This window comes from Elgaria multicarinata, chromosome 3 (genome assembly GCF_023053635.1).
Source record: "Elgaria multicarinata webbii isolate HBS135686 ecotype San Diego chromosome 3, rElgMul1.1.pri, whole genome shotgun sequence".
NCBI classification, from domain to species: Eukaryota; Metazoa; Chordata; class Lepidosauria; order Squamata; family Anguidae; genus Elgaria; species Elgaria multicarinata.
The window spans coordinates 40,157,326-40,180,261 of NC_086173.1; positions in this window are offsets into that span (position 1 = coordinate 40,157,326).

The following is a 22,936-nucleotide window of genomic DNA, read 5'->3' on the forward strand; positions in this document are numbered from 1 at the left end:
AACAACAATCCTCGACTACATTTTATTTCATTGGGGCATCCAATATAAGTTGTTTATTATTTTCAAAGTCTTTAAACCACAGCTTGCCCTTATTACCAGACTCTTTGGAGGTTTTCTTTATTTTGAGACACTGAGAAGATATGAAAGCTAATAATGAAAGAAAATGCTGATGTTGGACATTGGACCAAAGTAGCTGCTTGACAAGCAGGAATTCAGCAGTATTTAGATTCTGAACTGGATTTAGAAGTTGTGTTTCAGCTGGGATGTGACTTATTCCTCCCATTTAGCTCAAGGGTCTTCCTAATTGCACTAGACTTCACATGCGCAGAAGCCTCTACTGTGTCATACAGTTTCTGATGTTGCTAACCAGGCAATTCATCAGAGGCCTCTGTGCATGCATGGTGATACCTAATGTGGTTCAAGGATATCCCCAGCAATACACAAAGGGCAGTATCAGTTTTGGGGGGACCCATAGGCAAAGTAGCCTCACTGAGCCCCCTCCCTAAGTGGGGACATTTCACTTGCCCTCTCCTTCTGTTCACTTGCCCTCTCCTTCTGGGCCCAACCCCAGAGGGAGAGGGCAAGTAAATGAGCACAGGGGACAACTTCCCATAGGAAGAATGCAAGACAAGTAAAGGCTGCAGCTCTATCCCCTCATTTGTGTTGAACAGGCAGTGACAGTGAAGAGGAGGCTCTGGGGGTCAACAGTGGGCCTCAGGAAGTACCCAGTGATATCTACCTCTATTGGTGGCCCTGACAGGTGATGGTTCCTGGCTTTTCTAATTTAAGAAAATAAGAAGAGTGCTGATGCTGAATAAGACCAAATTCAGCACTCTGTTCCCACAGTGGCCAACCAGCTGTCGACCAGGGACTCACAAGCAGGACACAGGTGCAATAGCACCCTACCACCCATGTTCCCCGGAAACTGGTGAACTCAGGCAGTGCCTGTTTACCCTACCCTGTGCCTGTTTGCTTTCTCTTCCCCTCCTTATTGTTTTATTATGGTTTTATTAGAATGTAAGCCTATGCGGCAGGGTCTCGCTATTTACTGTTTTACTCTGTACAGCACCATGTACATTGATGGTGCAATAATGATAATAATAATAATAATAATAATAATAATAATAATAATAATAATAATAGAGGTTGCTCTTAGCCATCAGGACTAGTAGCCCTTGGTAGCCTTCTCCTCCAGGAATTTATCCAATTCGCTTTTAAAGTCATCCAAATTGGTGGCCATCACCACATCTTGTGGAAGTGAATTCCATAGTTTAACTATGTGCTGTGTGAAGAAGTACTTCCTTTTATCTGTCCTGAATTGCCCACCAGTCAGCTTCATGGGATGACCCCGGGTTCTAGTATTCTAAATTCTGTGATCTAGACCAGAGTTCTGGCAGACTAAAATCGCTTTATTCCAGGTTCCACCAAAACTATTCTGAGTGAAATCCCTCCTTAAAACATTGCTTCTCCCTAGCCCTAATACTTTGGGATAATCTACCCTAACCTCTACAGACAATCCTCCTCTTTTAACCCCTGTATCTATTTATAGGCAGCACATAACACCACAGTGCTTCTGGTTGAACAGAAGGAGAGGGCAAGTGAAATGTCCCCACTTAGGGAGGGGGTTCAGTGAGGGTACTTTGCCTATGGGTCCCCCCAAAATTGGTGCTGTCCTTTGTGTATTGCTGGGGATATATATATATATATATATATATATATATATATATATATATATATATATATAAATATCAGAAAGACCCTTTGGGAATTCTGGCTTTCAACATGGAGCCTTGAATGCTACTGGAGTCTGCAAAGCTCCCTCTTTGAGAACAACATACATTTGCTCACAATGCACACACTACTGATACAGCCTTCTAATTTGCAGTCAGAACACTTTCAGTTCATACTTCCACACTTGTGTTCCTTCAAATAGCAACAGAGCTTTACAGGCTGAACAGTATGTTGCCTTTATTACTCTCCCAGCAACATCAGGACCATCTTTTACCAGCAGAGAATCTTTTTTATTTAGTCCACAGAGATGAATGGGATTGGAGAAAGGCCCCCATAGAGATGGTGAATGGTGATTTATGTGATAAATTCCAGAGGGCTAGTCATGTTTGTCTGTTGCAGCAAAATCAACAGAGAGCCTTGTAGTTCCTAACTTCCCAAGAAATGTAACATATCAATTACCAAAGAGTCTTGTGCCACCTTAAGGCCAACAGATTTATTGTGGCACAAGCCTTTGTGGACCACAATCCACTTTGTGCACCTGATAAAGTGGGCTGTATTCCTTGAAGGCTTATGCTGTAATAAATTTGCTAGTCTGTAAATTGCCACAATATACTTTGGTGATTGTTATGTTACATTTCTTGGGAAGGTAGGACACCCATTTTTCTTGGAAGAATATAAGGAGTGCATCATGGCTTCCCCCTCTGATTTCAAAGGCAGTGCAAGAAATTGAACTAGAATCTGGAGAAGCTAAGATCTTATCCCCCTACCCCCTTAGGACTGCTTCTTAACATGGAGTTAATTTCAGAATTATTTAACATGTGGACTACTTCTAAAGCTCTAAAGCACCATACATCTGCATTGTTGACATTTTCACTCCCTTCTCTCCATATATATTATTTACTCATTTATTAAAACATTTTTATCCCGCCCTATATCTCAAGGATCTTCTTCCCCATTGTCAGGAGTTGCTGCTGCTGCTGCTTTAATAGGAAGCTGCTTTACATTGGAACAAACTGTACACCTAGCCCAGTATTGTTTATTCTGACTGACAACAGCTCCCTGGGCTCCCTTTTTGATCATCAACTACCTCAGGTAAAGGGTCTTCTGCATGCAAAACATGTGGTCTACCACTGAGCGATGGTTTCTCTATTACCCCTTTGCTGCATACAGTCAGGTTTGCGCAGGAATGCTCGGATCACTTGATTTTAAAATAAAGAACTCTAAGACGGGAAAGCAGGGCCTTGAACCTGCTCGTCAGCCACTGGCAACTCAACAGCAAACTGAGAACACACATAGGTCATTTGGTCACAGTTTCTCTCACTTTGGTCAAATGGACTGTCATTCTTTTTAAATGATAATAATAATGTCTAAATTTCCACCTATGCGTGTAAATTAGCATAGGCACACTGTACACAAATGTAGCCTCTTGTGTCCTCTTTTTTGGCAAAGCATTTCTACTTTTTGGTTGTTCGTAAGCGGCCACCCTATCACAAAATCTGGCAATGAGCTCGTCCAGGCAGGGTTGCTACTTTATTTTATTATTTATTTACAACATTTATATACTGCTCCACACCTAAATAGATTCCAGAGTGGTGAACTATAAAGATACAAACATAAGATAAAAGAAAAAAATTCCATGTTTTGTTTTTAAACGGAATTCAGATAAAACTGTGGCCGGTCATTTAAGGAAGACTTCCTAAAATAAAGATGTTTTCAAGAGGTGCTGAAAACAACACAGTGTTGGTACCTGCTTGACATCCAGAGGCAGGGAGTTCCATAGAAAGGAGGCCACCACACTGAAGGCTCTTCTCCAGGTGGACTCCATGCGGAATCACCAGGAGCATGTTCTCTGATGACCTCAGTAACCAGTTAGGACGGTGTGCTCTTTCACAGCTGCATAGGAGCCAGGAATCATGTTTCCCCCCCATTATGCACATCCATGCCAAAAAAAGCTTCAACTGTTGATTTCTTCCCACTATTCAACTGTTAAAGGTACAGAGCTTTTGTCAAAACATGAAACCCCCACATGGTAGTTAAAAGAGACTTTATGACGGCAGGTGGGGGGAGGTTTCCCAGGAGTCCTTGATACCAGTGTAGCTCCAGTATAGGCGCTCTATAGTCTTTCTAAGCATTATATTTCATGGCACAGGTTTTAACTTAAAACCATGATTTGGGCTGTTATATTCTTCATGCCAACTATTTCCCACAGTTTCTGTATTTTGCCAGAAGAGGTCTCTTGACTTGGCTGTCTGATGCAGTTCGCACATAACAGCTATGTGTTGTTTAACCCATAGTCAGCTGTGGCTGCATGGCAGTTAGCGAGAGCACTACCTCCAGCATGCTCCTCACTTCCACTTTCCTAAACAACCCAGGAACACCCCACTCCTGAGTTGGTATGGCTACATTTAAACCCGGAAACTCTGGGTTGTTTAGGGATTAAACAACCCAGAGTTAATCCATGGTTTGAATAAAGTTTATTAGGTTAACTTTGGGTTGTTTAACCCTTAAACAACCCAGAGTTTCTGGGTTAGGATATAGTGATAACAACTCAGGGATGACACGTTCCTGGGTTGTTTAGGAAAGCAGAAGTGACGATTGTGCAGGAACCAGTATGTTTACTTGCTCCCATGCACTCACAAACAACCCATCATGTGAAATGGGTCTGTTTAGCACCTACAAACAGCTAGGGTGAAGATAAATACCTTTTGGTTGCTGTTCCTTATCCTTGGAACTCCCTCCCTTGAGTGATATATCCAAACCTGAGCTTGAGTGGGTTTGTTGTTGAGGAGTCATTGTCAATCTAAACATTTTTCATTGTGCAGGTGTTTGGTAGCTACTTAAGAGCGTATGTTTGCTGTGTCTAGTGTACCTAGGTGTGTGTGTGTGTGTGTGTGAGAGAGAGTGTAAGATTCTCTCACTTCAATATTATAAGCAGCCCAGAGATTATGAAATAGCAAGAACTGAGACAAAGAGAAATTAGGCTGGAAATAATCAATGGAACAACTTTAATGATGATGGCCAATTCACCACAGTGTTCAGTTGGCTAGTGTTTGGTCAGCACATGCCGAGACAGGCAGGGCAATTTGACATGCAGGCCCCCTGCACCTTGCTTATGTTGCGCAGTGGGGTGGGGTGAACAAAGCCTTGTTTACTCTCTGAGTGTTACTGTAACAGACAGGCCTTTGCTGGGAGCAAAGGAGGGACATTTTGGGGACTCGTGCTGCCTGTGTGACAGATTGCCAAAACGAAGCAGAAGTGACTCGCCACTTATTTTAGTGGCCGTTAGAGCTTTTGTGTTTAAAAGTCTTTGTTGATTTGCAATGTCTTAAATAAAAAGAAATGTCCTCGCCACTGTCCAATGTGGTGTGTTTAATTACCAGGTAAAAGATATCCCCCCCCCAAGCCTCCATTTAATTATTTGATTGCATAGTAACCAACGAGTGTAAGAGGGTTATAGCCAGAAGGCACTTCAAAGCAACGCCTTGATGTTTCTGAGTGGGCATTAGTGGTTTCTGAAGGCAGGAGATTGTTTTTTTTTTTAAATTAAACCCCTCCTTATGATCCTGCCAGAAAATCTCCCCACCAAAAAAAAAAAAAAGCATAAACACTGGAATCCTCTGCCAAAGCAGGGCAGGGGTGGGGGGGGAGAGTTCAAAGAGATCAGAGAGTTTTCATGTAAAGTTTAGCGTTTATGGCATGAGTGTTGGCTATGGAGCCTCACTGTTTGAACTCTTGTTTATTAAAAACAGTTTCCCTGCCTTTCACAGGGTTCCCAAAGACAAGAGAAATGGGCAGGCTTTTTCCATGCTGCAACATTTTCAGGCTCTATTGATTCCTATCTATCGGTTTTCTTTCTTACATACACACAGGTTCAAAAGCAAAGGAAATTCGAAGGAAAGGCAGGGCAAAACTTTTAAGGATGTGAAACAGAGGTGAGGCACTTTCCCTCCTCTCCTGGTGTTCTTTTTTTGTTTTTAGTTAGCATAAACAATCTCCACTGTTCTCTCCGACTCTTTATGTTGGAGATGTTTTGATGGCTTCAGCGGAACTGGTTGCTTGCAGTTTTAGGACCCGGTAAACGGCAGACGCTAGAATAGATAAATGTGATGGTGGAGATTCAGAACTTTCTAGCAGTTGGCTAGGCTGACATCAGCATTGGGTTTTAGAGGCTCGGGAACTATAGTTGACTTACAGTGCACTCCTCTATCTGTGTTATTCATAGAATCATAGAACAGTAGAGTTGGAAGGGACCTATAAGGCCATCAAGTCCAACCCCCTGCTCATTGCAGGAATCCATACGTGACAGATGGCTGTCCAGCTGCAACTTGAATGCCTCTAGTATAGGAAAGTCCACTATTTTCTTAGTATTCAGGAGTAAGGCCCATTGATCATAACAGGATTTACTCCCAGGAAAACGTGTAACTTTCCTCAGGGAAGTCAGGGTAGTATCCAGTGCTAGTCCTAAGTAACATTTAAATTAATGGGACAAGCAAGTGTAAAGTGATGTACTTTGAGCCAAGAAATCCCAACTTCAAGTAAACCTGATGGGGGCTGGCGGTGACCAACCAAGGAAGAGAGCTTGGGGTTGTGGTGGACAGCTGGATGAAAATGTCAACCCAGGGTGCAGCATCTGTAAAGAAGGCAAACTCCATGTTTGACATAATTAGAAAAAGAATCAAGAATAAAACTGCCAGTATCATATTCCTTTTATACAAATCTGTGGTGTGACCACACTTAGAATATTGTGTACAGTTCTGCTCACCACACCTTAAAAATATATTGTAGAGCTGGAAAAAGTGCAGAAAAGGGCAACTAGAATGATCGAGGGACTGGAGCATCTCCCTTATGAGGGAAAGTTACAACAGTTGTGATTGTTTAGCTGGGTAAAAAAGGAGGCTAAGGGAAGACATGATAGAGATGTACAAAATTATGCATGGTGTGGAGAAAGTGGATAGAGAGACATTTTTCTCCCTCTCTCAAAATACTAGAAACCAGGGCCATCCCATGAAGCTGACTGGTGGGAAATCCAGGACAAATAAAAGGAAGTACTGATAACTGATAACTGTCCTACTCTTATTTTGGGTGATTTCAATATTCATGTGGATGACCCTCAAGATGCTGCAGCTCTACGATTTCGCTCATTATCTTCCTCTTATGATCTTAAGCTTTGGTCTGATGCACCCACACATTCCCTTGGACACTGTCTGGATCTTGTTCTCACTCGGAATTGCTCTGTGTTGGACTTTTCTACTGCTCACTTTCCGTTGTCAGATCATCACCTAGTTTCTTTCAATATTACTCATAATCCTCCTCCTTCACGTCCCGCTTCTCGCTCTTGTCGTGACTTGCAATCTATCAATTATGAGGCTTTTTCCCAGTCTCTAGCCTCCTCCCTTCCTTCTGTCTTTTCGGCTGTCTCCTTGGACTCAGCTGTCTCCTTCTTTAATTCCTCCTTATCTTCAACTCTTGATAATCTTGCCCCATCTACAACTCGGATAGTTCGCCCTTCTCAACCCCAACCATGGCTCACCTCTTCCCTCCGCTACCTTCGCTCTTGTTCCCGGGCAGCTGAACGCCTTTGGCGTAAGACCAGGGACTGGGCGGACTTTGTCCATTACAAATTTGTACTCTCCTCTTTCTCTTCTGCCATTTCATTGGCCAAACAGCAGTACTACTCAACGCTGATCCAGTCAAATGCTAGGCATCCTCAGCGGCTCTTTGCGTCCTTCAATTCTCTTCTGAAGCCTAATCCGCCATCTCTCCCCGCCTCTCTGTCTGCTAATAACTTTGCCTCTTTTTTCAATGCTAAAATCCAAACTATCCGCTCTGATCTGGCCAGCTCTGCTCCTCTTCCAGTTCCTGTTCCTCATCTGTCAGTTCCTCCTGCAAATTTCTCTGCGTTTCCTTCGGTCTCAGCGGATGAACTGTCTACAATACTGCGCTCTTCGAAGCCTTCCACTTGTTCTCGTGATCCGATTCCTTCTCGCGTCTTTATTAATCTTATTCCTGCTATCCTCCCTTCCTTGCTTCATATTATTAATCTTTCTCTGTCCTCTGGTTCATTTCCTTCTGCTTTTAAACATGCTACAGTCTCTCCCATTCTCAAGAAACCTACTCTTGATAGGCTATCTCTGTATAACTACCGACCTGTCTCTTTGTTGCCGTTTGTTTCAAAGATCCTGGAGCGTGCGGTCTACTCTCGCTGTCTTGACTTTCTTTCTAGTAACTCTGCTTTGGATCCTTTTCAATCTGGATTCCGTCCTCTGCATTCCACCGAAACAGCCCTTACTAAGATCACCAATGATCTCCTTACTGCCAAGTCTAAAGGCCATTATTCCGTTCTTATTCTCCTTGATCTAACTGCAGCCTTTGACACGGTTGATCATGATCTTCTCTTAGATTCCCTTCATGACCTTGGATTTTGTGGCTCTGTCTATAACTGGTTTGCCTCCTATCTAGCGGGTCGCTCTTTCAGCGTGTTGGCTAATGGCAGCTCGTCTTCTTCCTTTCCCCTTTCAGTAGGGGTTCCGCAAGGCTCAGTGCTTGGCCCGTTGTTGTTTTCCTTATACATGTTGCCCTTGGGCAAACTTATTCAATCTCATGGCCTCCAATATCATCTGTACGCCGATGATACACAACTATATCTGTCATCTCCGGAACTTTCTCCTGATGTTCACGATCGTATCTTGGCATGTCTTTCAGATATCTCAGCTTGGCTGCTTCATCGTCGTTTGAAACTTAATATGGCAAAGACTGAATTGCTTGTTTTTCCTCCTAAACCTTCTCCTCATCTCTCATTCTCTCTTACTGTCAATGATGTTACGCTTACTCCGGTCAAGGAAGCTCGTAGCCTTGGCTTTATATTTGACTCCTCGCTCTCCTTTATTCCTCATATTGAGGCAGTAGCTAAATCTTGTCGTTTTTTCCTGTATAATATTGCCAGGATTCGATCATTTTTGTCTGTCTCTTCTGCCAAGATGCTTGTTCATGCGCTGGTTATTTCACGGTTGGACTACTGCAACCTTCTTCTCTCTGGCCTTCCTTCTTCTCACATCAGTCCGTTGGTTTCTGTTCACCACTCTGCCGCAAAGATCATCTTCTTGGCTCGCCGCTCTGACCATGTTACTCCGCTTCTGAAATCTCTTCATTGGCTTCCAATTCACTTCAGAATCCAATATAAACTTCTCCTGTTAACCTTCAAAGCTTTTCACGGTCTAGCTCCTTCCTATCTCTCCTCTCTCATCTCACACTATTGCCCCGCTCGTGCTCTTCGCTCCTCTGATGCCATGTTTCTCGCCTGCCCAAGGGCCTCTACTTCCCTTGCTCGGCTTCGTCCATTTTCTTCTGCTGCCCCTTACGCCTGGAACGCTCTTCCAGAACATTTGAGAACTACAAGTTCAATCGCAGCTTTTAAAGCTCAACTAAAAACTTTTCTTTTTCCTAAAGCTTTTAAAACTTGATGTTGTGCGGACTTTATACTGTTAGTTTTACCCTACCCTGTGCCTGTTGGCATTCTCTTCCCCTCCTTATTGTTTTACTATGATTTTATTAGATTGTAAGCCTATGCGGCAGGGCCTTGCTATTTACTGTTTTACTCTGTCCAGCACCATGTACATTGATGGTGCTATATAAATAAATAAATAAATAAATAATAATAATAATAATAATAATAATACTTCTTCACACAGTGCATAACTAAACTGTAGAATTCACTAACACAAGATGTAGTGATGGCCACCAATTTGGATAGCTTTAAAAAGGGGTTGGATAAATTCCTGGAGGAGAAGTCTAACAAGGGCTACTAGTCCTGGTGGCTATGTGATACCTCCACTATCAGAGGCAGTTTCCCAGTTGCTGGGGAACATGGGCAGGAGGGTGCTGTCACTGCATGGCTCTTGTTCTTTTCAGAAGTTAGTCACAACTAACTTACATTCCATGCATTTCAATGGGTTTACTTGACGTAGGACTAACATTGGACACTAGCCTTAGAATGGTACACGATCAAATGCCTTAGGAACATAGGAAGCTGCCTTATACTGAATCAGACCATGGGTCCCTCACTTTTGTCTTCTAGACTGACTGGCAGCTGCTTCCCAGGGCTTCAGGCAGGAGTCTTGCCCAACTCCAGCTGTAGATGAGAGGAACTGAACATGGGACATTTTATGTGTAAAGCATGTGCTCCCCCACCGAGTTTCAGCCTTCTGGTTCTCCTGGAAGCTGGGAACAACCTATGTTAAGAGGCTTAAGGCATTAACACAAGAGAAAGAGGTCAAAGGGAGGTGAGGGGAATTCTGCCCAATTCTGGAGTAATTCGCAGTGGACTATACCAAAGCAGACTCTTTGGAGGAAATTTAATCAGCCTTCTAGGTTTGTTAGAGACTGTGTAGTGTGAGTTCTCATTTGCACATGGCCATTCCCCCCATCCCCAAATATGCACCTTTAAAACTTACCTGCCTGCTTTGATACACATGTGTTGGCAGACTGAGGACAAAAGGACCAGAGCTTCTGTCTCACAACATGGCTGTGAAGTGTTCCTTCCTTCACATGCATGCTAAGGGTGACTTTGGGTGACAAAGCAAGGACAGCAAAAGTTCTTCAGTGATGGAATGTTAATGTGGCATATATGAGGCCTCAGGTCATGGCTGGGCCTGCCATGTGGCAAAATGAGGCGGTTGTACCAGCCAGTGGATTTGGGGTTCTTTTAGGGCCTAAATTATCAGTTGTTGTTGCTGGTGGATTTGGAGAGGTTGCTCTGATGCATTAGTGCATACATTTTTGGAAAGGCCTCTTGACACCTAATGGGATCCCTGCCCCCTGAAATCTGATTGGTTGAAGCCACTCCCCAATACGCATCCTTTTACCAGTGATGTGGGTCTCACCAATTCACTTAGCCCAAGGCAGCATCAGAACAAGAGTGAAAAGTCATGGAAGCATTAGGAGAAATTAACCCTCTGCCATCTGAAAAGAAAGTTGCAAAGAGAGAATGCAAAAACTATTTTTCATCCATGTTTTTCCTTGGAACATACATTTAGGAATTTAAGCTGAACGAAGTCAAATATCAGAATGCTTGGCTAACAGTCTTGTTGCTTTTCTTTTGACACAGATCATTGTACAACAATTTCTTGGCCAGGAGATGTCCATATTTTAATATTGTGAACTTAACACACACACCACACATGCTTTCACTAGCCCTTGAAAAATCTTGATAGATGGACTTGGAAATGAACCACCACCACCACCTGGCTTTGTCTCCAGATAAGCCCTTAGCACAAAGGCTAGAAAGGTACCTTAAAATATGGGGATAAATATAAAGGACAATTTGTATATTTTTGGTCAGCATGTCCCAAACTGCAATGACTCCAGGTCTGAGTTCTGTGAACAACACAAGGAGTGAGTGGATACCATGGATCTCCTCAGCCAGTAAGTTTGAACTATCTGGATAAACACAAGCCTTCTCCAAACAGAAAGATATAATTATTTTCTTCCTTACAGCTCAGATGGCAGCTAAATGGGGGAGTAAGAGGATACCACCTATTAACTTTGGTGTGATAAAATCTAGGAACTGCTGATACTGGACAAAATAATACACAAAATAAAAACTAGCTTCCTAATCACGTGCTTATCCTTCATGGCATTTACAGAATGTAATGATGTTCAGGCAGCATAACCAGCTACATGTGAATGGTTATCTTCACATCATAATGTTCAAGTGGACTATTATACTTTTGCTAACATGTCTTTTTTTCTTTTAGTTTTTCTTCAGACTATTTCTACGCCTCCTGTAAAACTTTGACCCCAGTATAGTCTCACAGACTATTTGCTGTTGATTTACTCTGTATATCTAAACTTGGTCTACGATGAAGGTGATTTGCCTTTCTTCAGATAAAGGCTGGCTCCAGTCGTGACGGGAGCCCTCCACCTCAGTTAACCCCCTGGAGAGCTTGCCTTCTAGTGACACTGGTGAACAGGTACATGCCACCTGCTATTATTTATTTATTATGTATTTATTTGTTACATTTATATACCCCCTTTCCTACAAGTACAGCATACATAATCATCTGTGGTATTGTGGTAGGTGAATTGCATGTTGGGAGATGTAGTAGAGGCATGGAAGGGAGCTAGGAGGAAGAGGAAGGGAAGGGTGGAGTCAGGAAGATTGCAGAGAGTTGGTGTTTAATTTTAACTTTGTGATAAAGCCCTTTGCACAGCCAAGTTCTTCTTAAGTGTTGTGAGCTATTATGGTTGCAAGCGAAGTATGACCTGTAGTAGCGTTGGGTGATATTGAGGTGATAGTCCCATTAAGTACTTGCCCAGGATGGGTGTTCCCTCTAGTAAAGAGAACTCAGCTGCTACACAATTTGTCTCAAATTCCACTTTTGCTAATAGATAACCCAGAACTAAAATTGGATTCCTTGAGTAACTTATGAGATGCAATTTAGGTGCTGTAAGTGATGAGCTACTGAAGTCTTGCATATAAATAGCCTTGGGCAGTATGGAGACTGCAGAGCCTGTATCTAACGTCAACTCAATGTCCTGGGAATTCCTTACTGTAGGGACAGACACTCTGACAATGCATGCCATTCTATCCACTGCAGTAGCTTCAGGAAGGTCTTGCACACCTGAAACAGTCACTTCTGGTACAGCAACTTCACTTCTAGATTGTTGAGACTGGGCACTCCAGCATACTCTACAAAAAATGTCCTTTCCTTTTGCACTGTCTGCACTGAGCCTCCCTTGCAGGGCAGTTAGCATGCTGTGTTGATCCACAGCGATAGCGTACTGTCTGTGAAGATTTTGAGGGCAGCAGTCCAAAGACTTTGGGACTGTTTGGAAAGGCTATGCAGCCTGAACTGGTTCTATCTTGTCTTGATCCATTAGCGTTGCCTTTGCCATTGCAGATTCTATCTGGCTAGCAATTGACATGGCTTTCTGCAAGGTAAGATCAGTTTCTAGCAAGAGGCATCACTGTCTTTTCCACTAACTGACCCTGAATAATTTTCTCTGCCATATCTCCAAAATTACAAGTAACTACTGTTTCCCTCAAAGCAGCAATATATTGACTGGTATTTTCTCCTTGTTTTTGTCCCCACTGGTGAAATTTATAGCCAGCCTCTACTACATCTCCCAACATGCAATTCACCTATCACAATACCACATCCTCCTCCTCTGCATTTTATCCTCACAACATCCCTGTGAGGAAAGTTAGGCTGAGAGACAGTGGGCTTTGCTAGACGAGGCCTTAGCGCGCCTTGAGAGCCGGTTTCCCTGCTGTGCGTCCACATGACGCACAGGGGAATCCGGAGGCAGGCCGCACTGAGGCCTCCTCTAATGCGCCATAAGCGAAGTCGCTTATGGCGTGCCTTTTCCGCAGCTCCGGCCTGAGGCCAAGGCTGCAGAACGTCTAGAGACTTCCGTGGCTTTTTGCGGCTACTCGCTCGCGAGTAGCCGCAAAAAGCCACAGACTTGGCACAGCATTCATACGAGCGCTGTGCCCATCGGCCCGGGGGGGGGGGGGAAGGCCGGACCCGGCAGGAGGGGGGGGGAGAGCAGGCATCGGGGATGGCAAGGGGGAAGGGCGGGTGAGAGAGAGAGCGCCTGGCGGCACCGCCCGAACAAGCAGGCAAGCGGTGCTGCCAGGGCAAGGCCTGGCATGGGGGGGAGGCATCGCCCGGACAAGCGCCTGGCACCACCGCCCGAGCGAGCAGGCAAGTGGCGCTGCCAGGGCAAGGCCGGGGACAGGGAGGGGGGGCTTCGTTTTTTTAAAAAACCGGACTTACCTGGTCCGGAGTCTTCGGGCCGCACGTGGCCCCTTTAAACTTTTTTTAAAATGGCGGACGCTGCAGGGATCCCGCGTGTGGAAGCCGGGGCGGCGCGCGCTAACGTCAGCGTGCCGTCGCTCCGCCTCCAGGCCGGCTTATCCGGCCGGGTCTAGCAAGGCCCAGTGACTGGCCCAAAGTCACTTAGTGAGCTTCATGGCCAAACACTTTAAACACTATACTACGTTGCGCTGGCTATTAATTACCCACAATGCCCTAAAGCAATGCTATGTTGAGGATGTTATGGGAATTCAACTGATAGGTGGCTTTCAGACTCAGCTGCCCAGTATGGGAGCCCAGGGGCCAGCATTAACCCTGGGTCCCGCTGGGGGCTTAGACCACCAGCAGCTATCGAAGGATGGCTGGGTGTTGATGCCAGCCTTGTTGTTCTACAAAGCCATCTGATTACCTCATATGTACTTTTTGAAGACTGTTTGCTCTAATCATAACAAAGTAAGGCTGCCATTCATAATGTCCACAGTTTCTACTAGACAAAACTAGTGCCACTGCACATATGTACTTAAGTGCACTTTGGGGGCATACGTTGGTATGTTCTAATTTCAGGACTGAAATAATTGCCAGTATACATTTGAAAGGTTAATTTTCTGGGTAATTGCTTTATGGAACAATTAAACAGAAGGGGACAGATACAACACAAAAGGCAGCATCTGTATATTAACTTTAAAAAGCACTTATTGCACCCAATAAGCTGGCTGAAGACTGTGTGTTCCCAAGATGTTGCATTGTTACTGTCATCCATGTGTGAACCACCTGAGGCTATTCCTCTCTGCCAGCCCTACCTTCAGGGTCAGGGGTGCATTAGAAACTTCAAGGATTGATGGGAAAATGTGAACTTAATTTTCAATCCTGTTTCCCTTAAACCCAGCCCAGCTCCAGTAAAATCAGATTAAAATGCCTCCAGCTACTGATGTTTGGAGGTATTTAAAGTCAGATCAAAGCGCCCTTTAACCAGTCCTTTTTGGTAGCACATTTGATGAGAAACACAGGTGCTCTAAAATATTAAGCTAGCAGCCTGGCTGATTCTAAATGCTGCCTCGAATTCTTGCTTCTGATCCCCTTAAATATCAATCAAGAGGAGAAAATGATGTTTTAATAGACTCATAATTCCCTCCCCCATTTCTTGTTCTGGATGTGATTTGAGTTGCTTCCCTTTCAGAATTATTAAAGTTTCAGGTTGCTGCTTTTTTGTTGATAGTTACTGAGGAAAGAGCCTATCCCTTGTGAGAGGATATTCTGCTTAAAATTCTGAATACATGCTGCTTGATGGGCCTAGAGGACAAAATGACCTTGTTGGGGACATCTTCAGGCAGACAGTCTGCCGTGTGTTTCTGTCTTCACACAATTTGGGTGCGTACATCTGCATTTTGCAAGTTCCGCTTGGATATGAGCGTGCCCAACACCTGCATGCTAAGAAGTGGTAGCATTTGCCAGGCAACTTTATTTTAAAATAAAAATAAAAATCCAGCATGGCTGTAGTTTTGAACGCTGCCATTTTTGCAAAGGAATGTGTCCAACCAGAGCTTATCACACAAGGGTGAGACTTATTGTGGCAAATATAGAAGGCCACAAACAAATAAACATGAAGCTCTGCAAATATACACAATTGGATGTGCATCTCTTTGTGATATTGAGTATGCCCCAAACGAAGAAGGTTTTGTAATGGCTGAGAGTAGTGGGGGTAAGAAAGGGGGAGGACCTGGAGATCAAGGACAGAAGGATGTGAAATAGGAGCTCTAGGGAGGGCTACAAATACATAGGTACGGCTGTATGATGTACAGCACCATGTACATTGATGGTGCTATATAAATAAATAAATAAATAAATAAATAAAGTATAAGACCTCCCATCCCAGGCTGAATCCAGGACCTTTCTAGTTGTTTGGAGGGCAGGGATGAACGTGTTATATTTGTCCTGGTACCTGTAATACCCTCCTGTCTTTTTTAACAGCCCGAAAGCAACAAAAGAGAATGCAGCAGCAGCAATAGTATCTTCCCCCACCTTGTCCCTCTTCCAGTCATGCCATGGTTTTTTCGTTCTCCCTCCAATCCAGCGCTTGTTGTGGAGCAAAATCAAGCCTTCTTGTGGGCGACAGGGCTAGGGGGAGAACAGCATGGGAGAAGCTGGTCTGCATCTGCCATCCTTTGCAGCTGCAGACAGTGGAGGCTCTGTCTTTCAGTGGGGAGGTGAATTATTAGTATTTATTTATATAGCACCATCAATGTACATGGTGCTGTACAGAACTCTAAAAGTCAGAACTCTAAAGAAGCTATCCAAGAAGTTGAATCCATTTGGGGGATAGGGTTCTGCACCTTGGATAGCTCCTTTACAGCTCTGACTGAAACCCAGAGCGGATTCACTGAAATAGGAGCCACGAGCCTCCACTGGCTGCAGGACTGTTGAAGCGCAAGGTTCTTCCACGTGTTCACTCACTACATGTTGGGCCGCTTTGCACAGATGTTTTGTTCATTTGATATAACCAAGTCCTGGGATTGGTTTTAGGGTGGGGGCATGGTGAGAAGAGGACCAAAAAATAGTTCGGGGAGGGGCTGCGAGGGAAGGAGGAGAAAGGGGTATTTAGTTGTTTCCTAGGGCTCATCTACACCAAGCAGGATATTCCGCTATGAAATTGGTATATAAAAGGCAGGAGCCACACTACTGCTTTATAGCGGTATTGAAGTGCACTGACAACTGTTGGGGCCCATTGACTTAGGCCTTTGCTAGACCAGGGGTTATCCCAGGCTGATACTGGGGATTGCCCCTGTGCATCCAGATGACATGCAGGGGATCCCAGGCTCAGGCAGGGATCAACCCTCCCTGGCCCTGGGATAAAGCCTACCCCTTTGGGCCTGCTTTTTCTCACAGTCTCAGGCTGAGCCCGAGACCGCAAACATGTGGCCCATTTTCGCTGCTTTTCCTGGCTCTGTGCAATTACCTGCGCTCCCCAGGAGCACTGCACCCATCGGTGGGGGGGGGGGGCGGGGCGGGGCAACAATTTTTTTAAAAAAAACCTTACCTTGGCGCATGAGTGTTTGTGCGCTTTGTTCCTTTAAAAAAAATGGCGGACGCGACGGCGCTCTACTTGAGTCGCCTCGTGTTATGTGTAGATGAGGGTGGATCTCATGATATTGACAACATGAAATCAGCCCTCCTCCATCCTGGGATATCAGGTAGGTCTAGCAAAAGGCACATACATATTCCGTTTTCCTACCACTTTTATAGTGCTATATCCTGCTTGGTGTAGATGTGTCATGAGCTCCAACAGTTGTCAGTGCACTTCAGTACCACTGTAAAGCAGTAGTGTAGATCCTGCAGTGCACTTCAATACCACTATAAAACAGTAGTGTGGCTCCTGTCTTTTATATATCGCTTTCATACTGGAATATCCTGCTTGGTGTAGATGAGCTCCCAGATGGATATTATTCTGCTCCAAATCAAACTAAAACAAGTTGCAAATAGGTAGTTACCCTCCAAAGATATGCCATGCCTATTGCCTAGGCTTTGGAGTTTGTATAACTTTGTTGGTGGAGGAGAGTGATTCCTGCATTTCTTTTTCTTCATTCTTTTTGTGCAGTTGAGAGATGTGTGCTGTAGAGAGAGTCGAAAAACACCAACAAAAACACACTAAAGGTGGTGGGGGAGAAGATGGCTGTGAAAGAATGGTTAGCTAGCAGGGATATTTCTCAGCCAGGTACCCTTTTTGGAGTGCAGATTGTATTGCTAAAAGGCTAGAGGGGCAGAATGGTTTTATTGGGAGAACTTTAACACAGTAGCTGCCTTGCATATGCCACACACACACACACACACTTGTGTTTTAAAGTACACAAAATAGCCCTTGTATTGGGGGTCGAGCAGAATTGTTTTGTCTCTTGTCACAAGTATATCCAAGGTAATGGGCCCTGTTCAGGTCCATAAAACCTGCCTATGGCCTCATGAGATTCTTATACAATCACATCTCTCACAGCACTTACCATCACAATGGATGTGCCAGCTGAACGAGAAAGTAGCATTTCCCTCCTAGTACCAAAATATTGTGGTTTGAATTCTGGGGAAATGCTATGTCTCCGGAACAGAGGCATAACCTCAAGAAATGATATCTGGATCATGTGTAGGAACTGCATGAGGACTGCATTTAAAACATTGTCCAGAAAGGCCGCCTATTGTTGTGATTCCAAGCCCTCCCACTGATGCAAAACAATAAAGACATCTATTGTGTAATCCACAAAGCTTTATTCAACAAATTAACATCTCTTCTCACCTGAAGGAATGTGAAGGCAAGGAGCTATCTTCTAAGCTTAATTTGACTAACAAAACAAGGAAGTTGCCTTCAACTAAAGTAGGACTGTTTCCTACAGGCACTTTATCTCAGGGAGGATCTTTCAGGAGGAGCCTCTCGCAAGCTGCTACCCCAAGGAGGACTGCCTCTCACCCCCTCTCAACTTCACCCACTTGACCTTGGAATCTGTCAACTGTGATGTCCCCTTCCCCTAAGACAGTGGCTGAGTTCTCAGGAGTGGGGAGGGGAATGGACTCTGAGCCATCTGCATTCTCGCTGATAAGCTCATTGGAAGATTCATCCTTGACTCCTGAAGAGTCTTGGAGAATCTCCTTCCCCTGCTTCCTGTGTTGGCTAATAAATTTCTGGTTGTTCTTCAGATTCTGAGTCCAGTTGAGCCCCCCCCCCTTCCAAAACCCCTTACCCCACACTAGGGAGCACAGGCCCGATATACACTTGATGCTACCAGGTTTAGAATTCAGGCACTGCCACAGTCGACATGTTAGGCATGCTAGTCACATCCTGAAGCACTAACAGTACCAGGACAGATGATGCCTCCAAGAATCCTACAGCAAAATGTTGCTTTCTATGTTTAGTTCCACCAATACTACTCCCAGTTCTTTGCTTGAGTCTTTAGAGAGTACCATTGACCTTTGTTATACCACAAGGCTAACGTTGCTTATTTTAGTTTTTCATTGGAATGGCAATAATGCCTAAGTGCCAAACATGTTAGCAGAACAGCAAGACCTTGACAAGAGCTGAACTGTGTGGAATCCTAGCTGAAGGAGCATGCTTTGCCCTCCATAAATCACTCTGGAGACACCAGGTCAAAAGAATAAGAAAGTCTGCATTTATTGCAAGAAATATATGTTGTATCGGAGGGTCCCCAACTTAAGATGGACCCCCCCCAAAAGTTTCTCTTCTCTAAGAGTCAAGAGCATGTAGATGAAGGTTATAGGAAATGAGGTCAAGTAGCCCTAAGATTATCAGTCTACCATGGGAAGGAAGGTCAGCACAGATCAGAGGACAGTCTAGGAAGTCTTCTTTCTATCTATCTATTCCCTTTCCATGCAGATACACCAGCCTTTTTCTTTTCTTTTGAAGCAAGCTAAGTGGCACCCACACTTCTAGCATAACATACCTAATTCAGGTTGTGGATGGAGTCTTCCATCAACCAAAACTCCAAGGGAGACAAAAGAATACAGTGCGTAGCCTTTGGTTGTATTAACTATTTGAATTATTTCCTTGGACACCCTTGTGGTTACAAATGACCTTACTCAATCAAAGCCCAGGCCACTGCAATCTGGAGTCCCCACTACAAAGTGTACGTTCCTGTAGAAATAGAATTCTCTGGAAATCTCCCATGCAATGATGGTTGGCAGGCTTGCTTCCATGTAACCAGCAAGATCTGATTAGCACAGCCTGAGGTGTTGTTGCTGTCGGCCATATGGAACCATATTTTAGACACATCAGTGTGTTTATTGAAATTAAAGGACGGTTTTCATTAATCCCCGTTCTAATTTGAAAACACAACCAATGTTTCTCCTCCCCTGGCTAGATGTTAGGCTCTTCAAAGCAGAATACTCTAAAAATAGCAGCAAAACAATGGGAAAAAACAATCACATGGGGCAGAGCAACACATGCTGTGAACTGTGGTGTTGTTAAACTCATAACAAGCAATTGCTCTTGTAAATGGGTAGATGGGGTGCATTGAAGCTGTATAGAAATAACGTGGAAGAGAGGCTATGGAACTAGGGTTGCCATTTGTGGAGTGTCAAAAAAGAGGACATGCCTCACCAAAAAAAGAGGATACTGATTTGCATAATAAATATGCACATTTAGAAATAATTATTATAATTTAAATAGAAATACAATATATCTCACCACAATGTGGAAAACAGTGATCAGGTGACGTATGCACCTTGTCCAATGGCTGCTGATGGACAACTTCAATGCCAGCTCTTCCTTTCCATGGTTCTTTATCTTTAAACTGGATTGAAACTGGACAGCTTTTCAAACAGAGGACTGCTCACTGGCAACCCTTCAGAAGACTGCCCTCTGTAAAAGAGGGCACATGGCTACTCTACATGGGACTCTGACAGTAAATGAGAAAAAAAGACCAATGTCAGGGTCTCTGTTTCCGGGAGTCTGAGTGTGATTTACACATGTATGACACTTGGTGGTTGCAATGTCAAGTGATGACTTGCATTTGTGAAACAGCCATTATAGAGCTGTGCGCAAAGGGCCTCTCAAAATTCACCACTCTATTTGTGTGCAGAGAAATTGGGGAGGGCCCCCAGTTTCACCAAATTTCTCTAGGGAGAGAAGAAATTCTCAACAGTTTCTCACAGGTAGGGTTCATCACTGGCAGGGCTTCCCCCCTTTTTTCCTATGGGTTTTGGATGCTGCAACAGCATCGAATATGTTGGTAGGCTCGTCCCCATTTTGGATCGACCATAATGAAGGATGAGGGGTTAGTATCATGTCTATCTCCAGGAAAGAGATGGAGCTTTTGCTGAGCCAAAATCTGTCCTCCAATTTCCTGAAAGTTTTCTTCCCCCATGAAAGAGGGTTCCATTGCTCTGCCTCATTCTTAGGGTGTTATTTTGTGATGTCTTTGAGCTTAGCTAATCACTGTGAGATAGCAAAGGGTGCTGTGTGCATGATTTCTTTCTATTACACATCTCTTCGTTGCTCTACAGCCTCTCAGGCTTCCTGTGCTTCCTGCTCTGAAATAGCCCTATGGAAGGAATTACCTCATGATATCTTCCCTTGGGCTTTAATTGAAGTTCAGGTAGCCAAGGAGGCTACAGGTTACTGATGAGATGATTATACAATGAAAAACAGGACACTTGTACACACTACAAGGCAACCTCCTCCTAAGTAAGGTAAACACAAGAAACCCAAACCCAACCCATGAGAATTACTCTGAAATTTCTTCACCATTGAATTTCTTTTCGAAATTAATTTATTTTCTAGCAAATTGAATGAGAATGGTCGAGGGGGTGGGGAAACGCGGGAGAAAAATTCAGCACATCACTAAGCCATTACAAAACTCTCAGTAGTTGGTCACGTCAATTAAAAAAATAAAAATGGTGCATTCCTAAATGCACTGGGAATGGCCATTAAGTTAAGAATGCTTTCTACTCATATGAATCTGTCCAAGCCTTGAAATCATCTACTGAGGTCTTGCACCATGTGCTCTGCCCTCTGAAGTTGGGCATGAGGGACAGGCCCTTATATATGGTTATGGCTGTTTCTGGGAGTCTGAGTGTGATTTACGCATGCGGGCCACTTGGTGGTTGCAATATCAAGTGATGACTTGCATTTGTGAAACAGCCATTATAGAGCTGTGCCCAAAGAGCCTCTCAAAATTCACCCCCCTATTTGTGTGCAGAGAAATTAGGGAGGGCCCCCCGTTTCACCGAATTTCTCCAGGGAGAGGAGAAATTCTCAACAGTTTCTCATAGGTAGGGCTCACCACTGGCAGGGTTTGTAGCACAGCTTCCCCCCCCCCACTTTTTTCCCTAAGGGTTGTTGATGCTGCAACATCATCAAATATGTTGGTAGGCTGGTCTCCATTTTGCATCGACCATAATGAAGAACGAGAGGACAGCATTGTGTCTATCTCCAGGAAAGATGGAGCTTTTGCTGAGGCAAAACCTGTCCTCCAGGCCCTTATATATGGTTGTGCTAAGATGGTAGAATATTCTGCCAAAATAAATTCACCTGACCCCTTTGGTGAACAGCCAGGGGGTTCAGCAAGCTACGAATTTGACTGTTGCTGCCATTCTCTGCATTCGCTGTGACTTTTAATTGTAGTTTGAATGTTCTCTTTGTTTTTGGTTAATTTTTAGCTGTCGTTTTGAATCTTGTATTTAGTTTGTCGTCGTCCCTGTTTTCTTGGAAAGGCGGGATGGAAATGTCCAAAAATAAAAGGTCATGCATTTCACTGCCGTTATTGAGCACTGAATGTACATGTGCAAATCAGTCCTCATTCTCTCTGTTTCAGCCTTTAAAAATACAGGAGGCATAATAAATTCAGTAAGCCAATCCTATATTTAAGTCCGCAGTTGTCAGAGACTAGCAAATTGCCAGGGACTTGAAGCATATAAAAGGAAATTTCTTTAGAAAATATATATTAATGCAAGTGGTAAATTAGAAAATACCGGTTTTCGTGCAAGTGTCACTGCTGCCTATGTGTGTAAATATATAACTAACTATAACAAAAAGCAATAAAAGCTATGTTAATCCATGAGAAACAGATGGATTTTATATTATTAAAAATGGAGGGTCAACCATGGCATGCTTCATTGTTCCAGAAGTCCTCAGGGTATTCCTAGGGCAACCTGAAACTTGCATGGCATGTAGTAGATCCTAATCTAATTATAACAGAGCAATCCTATACATGTCTATCCAAAAGTAAGCCCCACTGAGTTCAATGACTCCCAGATAAGTATGTTCAGGGTTGCAGCGGGGTAAGTCTGCTATTTCCTCTTTCCTAAGACTGTAACTAAATGGAGATGCTGAGGCTTCGTTATCATGGCAGCTTCCTCCCCACCCCCATCCCTGGCCCAGCTTTGTTTAACATCCAGTTTGATTAAGAGTTCTGGAGAACTTGAAAACTTGCTCATTATTTTGTGACATTGGTTAGAACTATTAAAGATATCCCTTGACTATGGATTTTTCTTAAATATATCAATCAGGTGGCTATGTTGTAAATAAAGAAACAAACAACAACAACAAAGATCTAATTAAGACATCTATGAAAATATTTATTCATTCATTTACTGTATTTTTATTCCGCTTTTCAAATAGTTATTGTCTCCCAAAAATGGATCACATCAATTAAAAATAAAGAAAAAGAAAAAGGGAGAGAGACAGGTCCTTCCATCAGGCTTAGGGTGACTGTATGAAAAAGAGGACAGGGCTCCTGTATCTTTAACAGTTGTATAGAAAAGGGAATTTCAGTAGGTGTCATTTATATGCATGCAGCCGCCATCCCCAGTGCTGATCATGCCTTCTCCTGTGCTAGTTCGGGCTAGGGGAGGGCTGGAGGACACGTTCCCATGCATCTTCCAGCCCTTTTCCCCTG